The sequence below is a fragment of the Dermochelys coriacea genome, chromosome 9 (genome assembly GCF_009764565.3).
Source record: "Dermochelys coriacea isolate rDerCor1 chromosome 9, rDerCor1.pri.v4, whole genome shotgun sequence".
In the NCBI taxonomy this organism is placed as follows: Eukaryota; Metazoa; Chordata; order Testudines; family Dermochelyidae; genus Dermochelys; species Dermochelys coriacea.
In genome coordinates, this window is record NC_050076.1 from 26,687,280 (window position 1) to 26,701,370 (window position 14,091).

Sequence of the window (14,091 nt, forward strand, 5' to 3'; positions counted from 1 at the left end):
CCTTACACTTCTCACTATTAAATTTCATCCTATAACTATTACTCCAGTTTACAAGGTCATCCAGATCCTCCTGTATAATATCCCGATCCTTCTCCAAAGTGGCAATACCTCCCAGCTTTGTATCATCTGCAAACTTTATTAGCACACTCCCACTTTTTGTGCCAAGGTCAGTAACAAAGATTAAATTAGATTGGTCCCAAAACCGATCCCTGAGGAACTCCACTGGTAACCTCCCTCCAACCTGACAGTTCGCCTTTCAGTAGGACCCGTTGCAGTCTCCCCTTTAACCAATTCCTTATCCAACTTCTGATGTTCATATTGATCCCCATCTTCTCCAATTTAACTAATAATTCCCCATGTGGCACGGTATCAAATGCCTTACTGAAATCTAGGTAAATTAGATCCACTGCATTTCCTTTATCTAAAAAATCTGTTACTTTTTCAAAAAAGGAGATTAGGTTGGTTTGGCACGATCTACCTTTTGTAAAACCATGTTGTATTTTGTCCCATTTACCATTGACTTCAATGTCCTTAACTAATTTCTCCTTCAAAATTTTTTCCAGGACCTTGCATACTACAGATGTCAAACTAACTGGCCTGTAGTTACCCGGATCACTTTTTTTCCCTTTCTTAAAAATAGGAACTATATTAGCAATTCTCCAATCATTCGGTACTATTCCTGAGTTTACAGATTCATTAAAAATTATTGCTAATGGGCTTGCAATTTCAGGTGCCAATTCCTTTAATATTCTTGGATGAAGATTATCTGGGCCCCCCGATTTAGTCCCATTAAGCTGTTTCAGTTTCGCTTCTACCTCTGATATGGTAATATCTACCTCTATATCCTCCTTCCCATTTGTCATGCTACCATTATCCCTAAGATCCTCTTTAGCCTTATTAAAGACTGAGGCAAAGTATTTGTTTAGATATTGGGCCATGCCTAGATTATCTTTAACCTCCGCTCCATCCTCAGTGTTAAGCGGCCCCACTTCTTCCTTCTTAGTTTTCTTCTTATTTATATGGCTATAGAACCTTTTACTATTGGTTTTAATTCCCTTTGCAAGGTCCAACTCTACTCGACTTTTAGCCTCTCTCACTTTATCCCTACATCTTCTGACCTCAATTAGGTAGCTTTCCTTGCTGATCCCTCCCATCTTCCACTCCCTGTATGCTTTCTGCTTCTTCATAATCACCTCTCTAAGATGCTTGCTCATCCAGCTTGGTCTACAACTCCTTCCTCTGAATTTTTTCCCCTTTCTTGGGATACAGGCTTCCGATAGCTTCTGCAGTTTTGATTTAAAGTAATCCCAGGCCTCCTCTACCTTTAGATCCATAAGTTCTTCAGTCCAATCCACTTCCCTAACTAATTTCCTTAATTTTTGAAAGTCAGCCCTTTTGAAATCAAAAACCCTAGTTGCAGATTTATTTTTGTTAATCCTTCCATTTAGTTTGAACTGAATTAGCTCATGATCACTTGAGCCAAGATTGTCCCCTACAACCATTTCTTCTATGAGGTCCTCGCTACTCACCAAAATTAAATCTAAAATGGCATCCCCTCTAGTCGGTTCAGCAACTACTTGATGAAGGAATCTATCAGCTATCGCATCTAGGAAAATCTGAGCCCTATTATTATTACTAGCACTGGTCCTCCAGTCTATATCTGGGAAGTTAAAGTCTCCCATGATCACGCAGTTTCCATTAGTATTTACTTGATTAAAGACATTAAAAAGGGCTCTATCCATATCCAAATTAGATCCCGGAGGTCTATAGCACACCCCAAGCACTATCGTAGGAGAGTCTTTACTAGTTTTCTTCCCCAATGTAATTTTTGCCCAGACAGACTCTGTCTTATCCATTGCATCGCTTCTTATTTCTTTACATTCTAACTCATCATTGATATACAATGCTACTCCACCCCCTTTACCTTTGTTTCTGTCTTTCCTAAACAGCACATACCCTTCAATACCTGTAGTCCAGTCATGACTACTATTCCACCATGTTTCTGTTATCCCTATAATATCTGGTTTCACTTCCTGCACCAGTAGCTCTAGTTCCTCCATTTTGTTACCTAGACTCCTCGCATTGGTGTACAAACATCTTAATTTTTGCTGTTTGGCCTCGCTCACATTTTGTACCCTATTAGGCACAGTCATTCTACAGCCAGTATAACCTATTAGACTAGTATTCACACCGCCCTCGCTCCTTATATACATTCTCCTACCCACGCCTGTATCCTTTCTTACTTCATCTTCTTCCCTCTCAATGCTAAAATCTGGCGTGGAGATTTTCTGGACATCTCCCATCCATCTTCCCCCAATTCCTAGTTTAAAGCTCTCTTTATCAGTTGTGCCAGCCTCGATCCTAGAAGTCTATTTCCTTCCCTACTCAGATGAAGTCCACCCCGAGAGAACTGACCTCTGTCCGTGAATGCCTCCCAGTGGCCATACATCCCAAAGCCCTCCTTATAGCACCACTGCCTAAGCCATCTGTTGACAGTCATAATCTTGTCAGACCTTTGTTGCCCTTCTCTAGGAACAAGAAGGATCCCGCTAAAGATCACCTGAGCCTCAATTTCCTTAAACGTCTTCCCCAGCCTAGCATAGTCTCCCTTGATACTTTCCAGCGAGAATCTGGCTGTATCATTTGTTCCCACATGAAGGATAATTAGGGGATTCTTTCCCGCTCCCTTGAGGATCCTTTTCAACCTCAGGTCTACAACCCGTATCTTAGCACCCGGAAGACAGCACACCCTTCTATTCTCAGGATCAGCTCTAGTTACAGGCCTGTCTATTCTTCTCAATAAAGAGTCCCCGATCACATAGACCTGCCTTTTCCTGGTGACAGTGGTATTCTCCAGTCTCTCCCCTGTTCCCTCTGGCTGCAAGTTCTTTCCATTCCTATTTTCCCTTACAATCCTCTTCAACCCATCCTGTATCCTCCTGGGGCTCATATTTGGTGTAGTCTCCCTTGACTCTTTCCCTTTTCCTATAGGACTAGCCTCTCTTCTCTTCTTCCTTACCGTTCCACTTTCAACAAGTACCTGCTGAGCCCCTTCTTCATTTTCCAACTCTGCAAACCTGTTCCTAAGCTCTATTTCTCCTTCACTAGCCCATCTTTTTCTCTGCCTGGTTCTTTGAGTCACATGTTTCCACTGACCACTTTCCTCACCCAGTCTCTCCTCAAAATTCCCCAGCCCTGCTTCCATCTGTGAATCTGAGCTTTTCCCTTCAGATACCTCATGTCTTTGCTCCATCATCTGCTCAAACCCCTTCCTAAACTCAACCAGACTTTCCACCTGCATCTCCAAACCTCGGATCTTTTCCTCCATCAGCTCTATCAGACGGCATTTCATGCAGAAAAAACTCTTACCGGTTCCCCCCTCCAGGATCATGTACATACCACAGCTTCCACATCCAGTCATCCTCAATGTGTCTTGCACTACAGGAGTCACTCCCACAGCTGCCTCTGTATCTGTCATCTCCTTCCCACCTAAATCCTGTTTATCTGGGAAACACAAGCCACACCAAAAAGACCACCCCCCCCCAGCAAAAGCAAACCCCAAACAAGCACCACAATCCAAACCCCCCTTGCAAACTCCCCTGTTTAGAGCTCTGTTTGCTAACTCCTGTGCCACTGCAGTTGTCTGTGCTGCTGCACGACTGACTGGCTACCTTTATAGGGCCCCTAGTCAGAAGCCCCACCCCCTAGGCAGGGCTCAGCTGCTCTCTCAGCACAAAGCCCCACCCCCTAATCAGGCTCAGCTGCTCTCCCAGCACAAAACCCCTACACACACACACAAATACAAATACTAAAAATACAAAACCAAGTACAACTATCTTCTCCTCCAACAGAACTCCCACTCAAACTCCCCTGTTTAGAGCTCTGTTTGCTAGCTCCTGTGCCGCTGCAGCTGTCTGACTCAATTGACTCATAGCATTATAGATTATGGCTTTGATTTAGCTACCATGTAAACTGATCACGTTCATGAACTCTGTAGTTAATATTAATTGTAAACATTATTGATAGAAAATTATGTTTCTGGAGATATATAAAGTGCCCATGGATACTTAGAAAGGAATTTGGAAGTAGCCTTTGAAAAAACTGCTCTCTCTATTTCTTGATTTCTAAATTCCCTCCGGGACTGTTAAACATTTTTCTAAGCAAGCAAAACTAACTGAGTTGTCATATTAAATATTTTTCTGGGTGACTGGATGGTCTATAGTGCTGGTACAGTCAGGAATGCTGCTTGATGCACTTTCTTTACAGTGCTATTCTCTATAACACCTTTATGTATTTCATTTTCTGAGTCATGCCATCCCAATTGATGGGATGTGCCAGACTTGCAACATAGTTGGTATCAGCTTTGAATACAAACTAATAGACTTAAGCTCACTGATCCCGTCCATTGGCAGCTGTAGAGGAGATTAAATAAGCATAATTGTTAGCCAAACTGGCTGGCAAAGACACAGGGCCTGATCCAAAAGCTGTAGCAGTTAATGGGAGTCTGGCCCATGAGGGAAGAGGAGAGCCCTCAAGACTACAGATGTTCCTCTATGCAAATACAATGCGGCAGGGGCTTTCTGAATTTTGTAGTGGAAGCCAGGCATGGCGGGGATAGGGGAGGAGGTGCTGGGGGAACAGTGGTTCTGTACAGTTTAACTCTGCAGCAAACAAGCAGATTTTCAGCAGGGAGCTAGCACTGCTAAATCAGCTCTGTGCTCTTCCCTCCCTCCCCTCTTGCTCACGCAGATGACAGAGCCAGTGACACCACTGCTGCCTCAGGAGCCATGCAGCTAGGAGGTTAGTGGACAAGGGAAGAGAGAGGAGAGTTTGAAGGACAGAGGGCTTGCTTGACTCTCAGGATCTGTACAGGTACCCCCTGTCCTCAGTGTACCTGCAAATCCCACTTTATACATGGGGATGATGGCTAGTGTTTTCTACAACACACAGATTGTTGTCTGGCTATGACAAAAGAAGGACAGGAGACATTTGACATGGGTTTAATCAGGCCACAACTTTATTATTAGACGTCTAGGACTACCCAGCAGATAACAGTGTACAGTACAGGTAACCTTGTGTTTATTCCATAGTTACCTGAGGAGCTTATACCAGTTCTCTCTTTTTCCCTCCAGCAAATCCATGGCTGGGACTTACCATACCTGAGGTGAGGGGCTTCCACCAGCTCCCCCTCTTTTTCCCTCTCGGTCCCTCCAGCAAATCAATTGCCGGGACCTTACCATCCACCCCACCTCGCAGGAAGGTTAAGGTGGACTATAAGAATGGGGGGTTGGCTCCCTGCTGTAGCAATCATAGGAGTCCCCAATTGCCCCCATTTGTTCCTTTAATGAACCCCTCTTTAAGTTCTTTTCCAAGCCATTTATCCAGTCACTGTATACCCTTCCTATAGAGAACCTGCATTGGACATCCGCCACAAGGAGGCGCCAGCAATTAACTTGGTTTCCTCATTCCCATACCCAGTCAGGTTCCCAGGCATCTCCTAATGCCATCTTTTATATCAGTTAAGCACCTAAGTCGGACAGGTGAACCCCATGCTCCCGAAACAACTCTGCTATCCCATATACTACTCCAAGATGTGAAAATACTGTCCCTCCTATGGTCCCAAGGAATTTAGTCACTTCCCTGTTCAGATACCTCCTTACCTTGTCCACCCTGGGGGTGGCTCACAGCTCTCCACCACACCCTGCGCTGAAGCATGTCTGACCAAATCATGTTAACGCCTGGAAAAAGTTGAAGGATCAGCCCCCAAGTCCCCCCTTGCTCTGGTGCACCACAATTATATCTGGTGGCTGCTGATGGGCCCGCATAGCATATAGCATTAGTTGATCCCATAACACGCCCCTCCTTGCATGCCAACTGAGTATCACCTTATCACTGAAGCCCAGCTGTGAAGCCTTGGACAATCTAAACACATGCCTATGGGCCCAAAAGACAATACTATGCCCACAGATCCATACCACTGTCTTCATGGCTGGTTGTCCAATATCTGTAATGAGATTACGACAAATTAATGCTGACTTACTGCCTGAGGTTTTACATACATTCGGTACGCATTGTAATGCCAACACCCAATTGCTTGGATTGCCTCTGCTCCCATACCTAGCTATGTGCTGCTGTTGCCGCCCTGATTCTGAATGAGTGGCAACCAAATTCATGGGCTGGCAGCCCCAACCTCAACAGCCCCCATCTCAACACAGTAACAAATTGATATGCTGTGAGGGGACTCCCGTCACCATGGATAAAAAGGGAGCCTTTGGCCATATAACCCTGTAGGTCTTCAAAGTCTGAACTGGGCAGACCCTGCCGGAGGATCACAGCTTCACCCCGGCCAACTTGATCGGTCTTTGACCTTCACAAGTGTAATATCATTGAATGCTCATGCCATTGATAACCTGCAGTTGCACAGCCCTTCCTATTGAGTCCCTACTGGACCCAGGTACTAGCTCACTGATCCTGAAAGCACCAAAAACTGCTGTCAAGAATGCTGCCCTGAATAAGGCTGTATATAAGTCACCAGGGATCTGCACAAGATCCCTAAGTATGTAAACCATGATGGGATGGCGGGAATCCACTGTGGGCCACCAGTACACAGCCACCAAGCCAAAAACCTTCTTACTAAAAAACCACTGCAAGGATCAGGATAACCATTTAGCCTATTGATGAATGTAACTGCAGAAAGGTGATTCAAGATCGTGGAGGACGCCAGTTGATGGTTTGCCAACAACAGCATGTACTGCAGCACCTGTTCCTCTGTAACGGGCCATATTGCTGACCGGCCTTCCTGATCCAGAAATTGTATGAAATCATTAAAACTTCTCTCAAGGCCTGCCACATGTATGGATCAACTGATCTCCACACCACACTGACAACCATTCTATGCCAAGGTTCCACAGCGCTAGTGGCACCTACCTGGGTTCCCAGCTGGCTCCTGGTGCCAACTCCAGAAATCTGTGGACCTGAAAAAGAGACAAGGCGTGTGCTATGCCACTGTCAACCCCAGAGAGGTTATGAAGCAATGTAATTCCCTAGAGCCTTTCCGGGGGCCAAGCCTTGGGGCAAAACACACACGTTGTGCACAGGCAATTGGTTGGATGGCCCTGCCACTGTACTCCCAAATTCCTCCTTGTGGAATTATTGTCTTAACAGCATGGCCAAACTTCACCCCTACTTTAATTATTGGGCGTAAAGGGGACAAGAACCCCTATTAAACCCAGCCCACAAATTTGACCCAACAGCCTTGCTGGGTAGTCCCACTGGAGGCCATAGCCCATTCACTGCTGCTTGAAGCTAGCCTTGGGGGAAACCCACAAGTTGTCCACAGGCAATTGGCTGGATGGCCCTGCCCTGTACCCCAAATTCATTCTTGTGGAATTATTATCTTAACAACATGGCCACAAACCCCACACCGAGTTTAATCATTATTTTATACAAAGGGGACAAGAACCCTCATTAAAAAACCCAGCACATAAATTTAAACACATTGGCTTTGCTAGGGTAGTCCCACAGGAGGCCTTAGCCCATTCCAGTGCTTGAAGCTGGCCCTTTGCACCGGCCTGCCTTTGGTCACCCATGCCCTGTTCAAACAGGACCTACCTGCAGGTGGCATTTGTTCTACCCTGCATCCTGTACCTCCCCTCACCATTGTGGCAGGAATATGCTGTGTGCGACCCAAAACATTATTTTGCATGCATGCCTGAATGTGCAGATGCTGTAAAAGCCACTGCTGTAAAGAAATGTATGCCTGTGAATGTATTGCATGCACACCCAATGCTGCAACAGCAACTGCTGTGATTAGATATATGCCATTGAATATATTGCATGCCCGCCCGATTATATTTATACACTGTATCTAACAAGGCCGGGTTTCTCTCGGGCTTCAGCTGTAACACAAGCATAGCTAAGGAAAGCAGCCTTAACAAGATCTCTCCCCCATGGCTATCCCCATGTGGGAAGAACTTACAGTCAGCCTGTATTAGCCGTGTAATACCCGGTATCTGAGACAGTTTCTGGTTGGCCCATGTGATACATGATGGGTTTTTGTTGTTGTTTTTGTGGGGTAAAGCCTCAGAGGAACCACTAGTGCCTGCAATCCCCATCTTTGCCACATCATTTTGGTATGGGACCCTGAACAACCTCATGTACCTCTCCCCAAAGCAGATCCAAACACCTCTGCATTTGGGAACCTTTATCCGTTGTTGATTTAACTCACCTCTCCCTTTGGCATCTGCCTCATCTCCTGCAATCACCTGAGTGGAATGTCCTAGAAACTGTGTGAACCATTACACCTTGTACAGCCTGCAAAGCTGTGGAAACAACCTCAGACGCAATAACCCTGATCACTTGTGTCAAGGTTCCTTCCCCATTACAAACTCTAGGGTACAGATGTGGGGACCTGCATGAAATACCCCCTAAGCTTTATTCTTACTAGCTTAGGTTAAAGCTTCCCCAAGGTACAAACTTTTACCTTTTGTCCTTGGACCTTATGCTCCCACCATCAAGCGTGTTAAACAAAGAACAGGGAAAGAGCCCACTTGGAGACGTCTTCCCCCCAAAATATCCCCCCAAGCCATACACCCCCTTTCCTGGGGAAGGCTTAATAAAAATCCTCGCCAATTTGGATAGGTGAACACAGACCCAAACCCTTGGATCGTAAGAACAATGAAAAAGCAATCAGGTTCTTAAAAGAAGAATTTTAATAAAAGTAAAAGAAAAGCCTCTGTAAAAATCAGGAAGGGAAATACCTTACAGAGTAGTCAGATTCAAAACAGAGAATCCCTCTAGGCAAAACCTTAAGTTACAAAAAAACCCACAAAAACAGGAATATACATTCCATTTAGCACAACTTATTTTATCAACCATTTAAACAAAACAGAATCTAATGCATATCTAACTAGATTGCTTACTAACTCTTTACAGGAGTTCTGACCTGCATTCCTGCTCTGGTCCTGGCTAAAGCATCACACACACAGACAGAACCCTTTGTTCCCTCCGCTGCCGTCGCCTCCAGCTTTGAAAGTATCTTGTCTCCTCATTGGTCATTTTGGTCAGGTGCCAGCGAGGTTATCCTAGCTTCTTAGCCCTTTACAGATGAAAGGGGTTTTTCCTCTGGCCAGGAGGGATTTAAAGGTGGTTAGCCTTCCCTTTATATTTATGACAACTTCTATCAAATTCTGGCTGACTGTCCCACCATTAAATGCAGCCAGCTCACTTGCCTGGGTGAATTCTTCACCTTGAGACCCCCTTCCCAAGCCTGATAGGCTGCCCTTGGTATGAAAGGCACTATCCCAGGCTCCCCCAGCCCCTCACCCTTGTTGCAAGGATCCTGCCCTCGGCTCACCCCGGCCCAAATAACGGCACTCTGTCCACCTGGTGCAGGGTTTGATTCCTTTCCAGTTCCCTGTCTCATGGACACTAACTGGGAGGGAGAAGCAAGATTCCACCTGCCTGCTGTCTCCTACCCACAGCAGGTAAAACCAGAAACCCTGTTCCCTAAACCTGTGTACCGCACAGCTACTATGACAGGGGGCCTCACCCCCCCCCCCCCATCTGTATACCTAGGGACAGAATCTGGCTCTAAGCTGCCTCGCTACTCAACTGCACCTCCCTTTGTGAATTCACTCTGCTATACTGCCTCACCCTGCCCGAACCAGGGGAAAGGGAGAATTAATCCTCCCTGCTCTCATTGTTCTGTGTCTGTCTGGAGCCATGCTGGGTCTGCTTCTCTTTTCTGGGACTGAAGTGGGAGGAGAGCTGTCTCCTTCCTCCCTCTCCCTGTTCTGCTTCCACGTGGAGTGGAGCCCAGTTAAGCTGTACCCCGGAACTCTCCTACTGAAACTTGCTGCTAGTTCCTGCCTTTATCCTGGGACTCAAGTGCGGGGAAGGGCGCCTCCCTCCCCCTACTCACTGTCCTGTTTTGCTTCCACGTAGAGACGAGTAGAGCTGAACACTGGAGCCCCCTCTACCTCAGCCTTGATCTGTTTAAAAAGGAAGGCTCCTGTCACCGTGCTGCTCCTTTTCAAACCCTGCATTCCCAGGGAATGAGCCAGCGACCACTCTGCCCCTTTTGCAGCAGTTTTCATCTCCCCCTACCCCTCACTCAGTCAGACCAGCCGAAAAAAACCCTGCTTAAAGGTGCAGGGTGGTCATTCTAAGCAAACAGGAGAACCTGGACTCCACAAGATGGTTATTTCCTTGTCAGAAGAGAAATGATTTGACACATTCATAAGATAGTTATTATCAAGTAATGAAGGATACAAGTAGGTTCTCTGTTGAACAGGAACATTAGATGGCAAGACAATGTGTTTGCAACTTGCCAGAATAGCAGAGCAGAACTGTACTAGAAATCAGCTCTCTGTTCAGTCCATTAGCCAGACTATGTTCGTATCCACAGCTGCTTCCCTCAGGATGCTACTGTGTGCCTGGGTAAAAACTCAGAACACACCTTTAATGCTGTTGAGTTGTCACTCAAAGTCAAGCACACTCCTCTAGCCAAGTGGCTTGCAGATGATATGCTTACATCTGTGGATTAGCAAATGGTTACCCATTCTAAACGGACTAAATGAATGCCAGTGAAAATGAGGTAGGATCAGAGTCTAAAATAGGGAAAGAACAAGTCAAAAATTATTTAGACAAGTTAGAAGTCTTCAAAATCACCAGGGCCTGATGAAATGCATCCTAGAATACTCAAGGAGCTGACTGAGGAGATAGCTGAGCCATTAGCAATTATCTTTGAAAAGTCATGGAAGAGGGGAGACATTCCAGAAGACTGGAAAAGGGCAAATATAGTGCCCATGTATAAAAAGGGAAATAAGGACAACCCAGGGAATTACAGACCAGTCAGCTTAACTTTTGTACCTGGAAAGATAATGGAACTAATAATTAAGAAATTGATTTGCAGACACCTAGAAGATAATGAGGTGATAAATAACATTCAGCATGGATTTGTCAAGAACAAATAGTGTCAGGTCAACCTGATGGCTTTCTTTGACAGGATAGCAAGCCTTGTGGATAAGGAGGAAGCAGTAGATGTGGTATATCTTGACTTTAGTAAGGCTTTTGATAATGTCTCACATGACCTTCTTATAAACAAACTAGGGAAATACAACCTAGATGGAGCTACGATAAGGTGGGTGCATAACTGGTTGGAAAATCATTCCCAGAGAGTAATCAGTGGTTCACAGTCATGCTGGAAGGGCATAATGAGTGGGGTCCCACAGGGATCAGTTCTGTTCAATATCTTCATCAATGATTTAGATAATGGCAATGAGAGTACACTTATAAAATTTGCAGATGATAGCAAGCTGGGAGGGGTTGCAAGTGCTTTGGAGGATAGGATTAAAATTCAAAATGATCTGGACAAACTGGAGAAATGGTCTGAAGTAAATGGGATGAAATTCAATAAGGACAAATGCAAAGTACTCCACTTAGGAAGGAACAATCAGTTGCACACGTACAAAACGGAAAATGACAGCCTAGGAAGGAGCCCTTTTATTGGGTGCCTCATTTCAGTTATTTAATTAAATAAAGTGACCAATTTAATATGTTTACCACTGATATTAAGATTAATAAAAATTTCCACAGAGAGAGAGAGAGGATTGAGGTACTCGAGGGATGAATAATGGCACTGTTCTGGAGATGGTGATAAACAAATAGCCTTCCAGACAAGGAATTTATGGAAGGAAAAAGAAATCTGAGGATTTCTGGTCTTGAGAAAAGCTAATGTGTGAATTCAGAGACGTGGTTCTAAAAGGATGATGATACATTCACTTTCAGGTGGCCATTTCTAGTCAGGGAAATTTGATTATGACAGAAACACTTGATTATTCTATACAGACTAAAATGCATCTCTACTTACATAAAAGTTCATGGTCACTCTTCAACAATTTGATGAAAACCAAGTGCACAAATTGATGAGAAAGAGAGTTAATGGGTTTTCAATCTTCTGTTTACTTTTTTAGCCTCATATTGAGTATGTTAGGCACTAGTACAGAGTTAAAGAAACTTTCCACAGTCTACATATTAAGAAGTGCGTGTAAAGATGGTCAGAGCAAGGTTAATAATTGTTGGTCTGATAGCAGTCTTGCCAGAAGAAAGAAAATAAATGCTTTTCTTAGCAGAGGGATTTTGTAGCTCTTTCCCCACAGACAAAGGGAGGGAGAGAGAGAATGTTTGTTAAATCAAATACAAAATGCCCCTTTAGGGAGATCTAAAGCAAATCATCTTTCCTCCTTCCTCATGATTTTAGTTTTTAATTTAACTCCACTCTCCTGTCCTCATTTGTTTCCAGAGAGATTATAAAACCGTGATTGTCTTTTGGTTGTTTTTGCCCGGATCTTGTACTAAATCATCACTTGGTACTTTCTGTACACTGCCTGAAAGGAGAAGAATCGGTGTATAGAAATAAATTCATTGTGGTGAGGGACTATCTTGGCTGAAGCAGTAGTAGGCCTGCAAATCTGAGGCTTTTATTGAGAATCTGGAGGGAATTAAAGAAAATAAAACAAGGATACTGGAATATCTTGACTTTTTTTTGTGCTTAACAACATTGGAAAGAAAGCTCTCGCTCAGTTATAGCCTCTAAATTACAAGAATAATTACAGTCTGTGTCTTTCCAGCTGTCTTTCTACTCTCTCCTGAAAATCGCAACCTTATTTTACACAAAATGACTCAATGTCCCTTGATGTAATTCCATATAGTGCATGCATACATCACACACATCTACAGTGATATAACTGAGAATTAGACTCCTGGACTTTATTTTTATTTTTTTTCTAATTACCACCTAGCATAGACAATCCATTTGTTTTCATTTATTATAAATGTTCATCCAATAAAGTTTTCTGCTGGAAACACAAGCTATTTATTTATATATTACTGACTGGTGTTGCCATAAATCCCTTCCAGATAAGGACCAGCGTCTACAACTTTTTCTCATAGGAATAATCTTCTCTACTCACATGAGTAGTCTCATTTATCTTAATGCAGCTACTCCCATAAGAGAAGATTTGCTGGACTTGGAACTTCACCGTGAGGAGTCATGTTTTTCAGATATAGGAAAGCTGCTTTCTATAAACTACATTTAACTTGAGATTAAGCTATGAAACCATCATCCTATTTGTCATCAGGACATCAGAAAATAGTTTCAGAGGTGGAAGTTCTTTTTCTTACTGCACCGAAAAATAATTTTTTTTTTGTGATCCGTAAACCTTGTTTAGATGGTAGCAAATGACTTGCTATTTGATTTTGTGTCTACCTCATCCTCCCATGTTATAGTAAAACAAAAATAATTAACAGGATACCATTACCTCTGGATAACTGTTGGGAGTTGATTTACAATCTGATTTAAATCACCTTTTCATTAAAGATAGCCTTATGCAGAAGCACAGGAGAAGTTTTGACTAGTACTTGGTACTATATATGGAATAAAAGAACACTTCCCATAACTAAATTTAGCTTTAAATAATCACCTAGTCAACTTAATATCAAATACGCCTACAGATTTTTTACATCAAACAGTATTGCTTAAGCCAACAAACAGATGAATGTTAAACACAAACTTATTTTTGATTTGAGCAAAACATGTCCTGACACATTCTGGAGGCAGATAAAAACTATAGTTCAAATGAATGCATAAATAAGTGACCACATTGCTTCAATCTGCATTTAGTCAAGTAATTATTATAAAATTTTTTGACACCAATATTTAATTTTTGTTGTTTATATAAATAATGTTGCTTTTAAATATAGGCTCAGATCACTCCCTTTTGTGGAAATGGGTCTAGGGAGAGCAAAATTCCACAAAGGATCCTCTTAACAAGTTTTCCCCCCCGCCAACTCATTTCCAAGAGCAGGGGAGGAATTTGTCTCCTCTGTCCTTGCCTTTCCTCTAATGAACCGTTCTGACTATCCAAAAAGAAAAAGGAGTACTTGTGGCACCTTAGAGACTAACAAATTTATTAGAACATAAGCTTTCGTGAGCTACAGCTCACTTCATCGGAATGGATCCGATGAAGTGAGCTGTAGCTCACGAAAGCTTATGCTCTAATAAATTTGTTAGTCTCTAAGGTGCCACAA